The following is a 2,502-nucleotide window of genomic DNA, read 5'->3' as shown; positions in this document are numbered from 1 at the left end:
ATTATGAAATTAATGGACACTTCCAGCCCTTTGGGGGGGGGTTGGTGAAAACATTCTTTAAAGCTATAGTTGTTTTATGTATATTTAAAGCATATGTTTATTCATTTCTCAGAAGCCATTTTTGGAGAAGTACTTCTTCTTCCTTTTTTGAAATTATACAGTTTTATAGATGTCTCTGTTGTTTCTTGACACACACATCCTGCAAATAATTTTACAACATAACACTTCTAAGCAGCTTCTGTGGTTTCAGCTTCTTCCATTTCAGCTTCTATAGTTTTAGCTTCTGTGGTTTTAGCTTCTTTGCTTAACAGTGAGACAGTCTTCAGTAGCAAACCTTCATTGGTTGCACTAAGAAGAAAGGCATGTACCACAAATGAACCCAGATTCAGTGGTCTGTACCTGCAGACCTCATTTATACTGTTTGAAGATTGGCAGCTATCTGGTCACTTGGCATATCCACCATGGCTATTTTGGTGCTGAAGAAGTTCTGCCTTTCTTCTTCTACCATAATTTCATGTGCAGTTTAAAATAATTCGAGCATTTTGGGGACGTCATGGCCAATGGAATTTCTAGTAGCCTTTGGAAATCTTTTTTTTTTTCCAGTTTCTTCCATAAAGGGTTAAGTTTGCCCATTATTTCTGGGACAATTACATAAAAGTCCACAACAACCTTGTCACCCAAGATCTTCTTAACCAGATCTGTGCCTCCTGCAAACAGAGCTTCATTTTCTTCTGATATTTTAATTCCTGATGAATTCCCTGTAAACACAGAAATTTTGTTGACTTCTGAGAAGAAAGGGTGTGGTAAAGCAATAACACTGGGAAATGGTTTCACTTCTTTTCTTTTTCCCAATGCTATATCTAATGTTAAGTCAAGATTAAAAACCTTGCTTTGTATTGATAAAGTCCAGAACTTGAAACTTCTTAAGTAAGATAACAGCTTTCTCTACTTCATAGAACTGCTGCAGGTATAAGTGTTTTAAGTAGACATAGTCTTCAGGATCACTTTTCATGTAAGTATATGACTTTATTTTCTCTATATCATCTATTGGTTTTTCATCTGATATCTTTTCCTTGGCACCTTTTTTTTAACTTTTCTTACAGGCTTTGTAGCTGCAGCTGCAGCAACAGCAGCAAAATGTCTGTTGGGCAAGGGACTGCTTACAGAACAAGGGTAAAGAGATGTCTGGGAAGCCATCTTGCAAAGACTATGCCTCTGATGATATATCAAGACTCTACAGAAGCACCTTATGGCAACTACCATGTTGACTGTTCCTAATTGTGGAGAAATATGTCTGTTGAAAAAAATATTTATCAGGATAACCAAAATATCTGAGCCAACTTTCCTGTCCTAGCCCAAAGTCATTTTCATGTCTGAAGCTTATTTCCTTGTTCTAGCCTAAAATTTAGATTCCAGTCTAAAATTATTTCTTTGTTCTAGCCTAATATTTAGATTCCTGACTGAAATTACTTCTTTGTTCTATCCTAATATCAGATTTCTGTTTGAAGCCTACTTCCTTTAAACTGACCTTAATACTTGCATGTAATTAAATGGTATGAGAGCAAAAAGGAGAAGGGGGATAGGATAGGATAGGATAGGATAGGATAGGATAGGATAGGATAGGATAGGATAAGATAAGATAGGGTGCTTCTAGGGAGGGGCGATGGGGGAAGGGGATGACATCTGAAGTGTAAATAAATAAAATATCCAATTAAAAAAAAGAAAAATACTATTCTCTATTCGTTAAACACTAAGAACTCAAAATGTCACCACTGGGTCATTTGATGAGGGAATGTCCCAATTTTATTTGAAAAAACAGGATGATTTCAGTTAGATGGATATTTATTTTACATTTTTATCCATACAATAAAACCAAAGAATAACTCGCCCTCTGTATTGCATATTCAAGAGATACTACTGAGATGAAAAGGGGGAAAACGAAAGATGGAGAATCAGTCTTTAAAATAAATAGTAGAGATTCTTTTTATTGAGAGAATTGGAGTTAACTTTTTAAGAGAGGAAAAAAATGGGGCTGGCAAACAAGTAAAATTGGGATGAGACTAAGTGGAAAGAGTCCTGTCACCAAACTAGAGTTGATAAATGTAAGAAAGGATGACCTTTGAGATGACATACATAGTGTGGTTACAAAGCACTGAGACTTAGTCTTCATCCTTGTTCACGCTGTTTCAGAGGTTTTCTCTAGTGTATGTTGCCACCATCTCTTTACATAAATCATTTCTATTGTAACATACAACTCCCAAGCCAACACTGGCTATAACAGCTTAAATTTGGCGGAAAGCCTGTCCAGATCTTCTTTCTCTCACACAACATTAGGCCCACACTTAAAATCACAGAGCAGTAATAATTTTGTAGCCACAGTAGGGAAAACCTTCTCCAAGATTTGGAGGCCAGGCATAGTGTCACATGTCTACAATCCCAGAACTTGGGAGGCTGAGATCATAAGATAATGAGTCCAGGGAGGAGTTCAGGGTGTCTCCACAT

General features: G+C 36.7%; 1 pseudogene; it reads right to left on the bottom strand.

Annotated features, from left to right (window-relative positions):
* Positions 1–227: 227 nt before the first annotated feature.
* Positions 228–1,263, bottom strand: LOC117704923 (large ribosomal subunit protein uL1m pseudogene; annotated as a pseudogene).
* Positions 1,264–2,502: the final 1,239 nt, after the last annotated feature.

Source organism: Arvicanthis niloticus, chromosome 3 (genome assembly GCF_011762505.2).
Source record: "Arvicanthis niloticus isolate mArvNil1 chromosome 3, mArvNil1.pat.X, whole genome shotgun sequence".
NCBI lineage: Eukaryota > Metazoa > Chordata > Mammalia > Rodentia > Muridae > Arvicanthis > Arvicanthis niloticus.
This window is presented reverse-complemented; position numbering and strand designations above follow the sequence as displayed.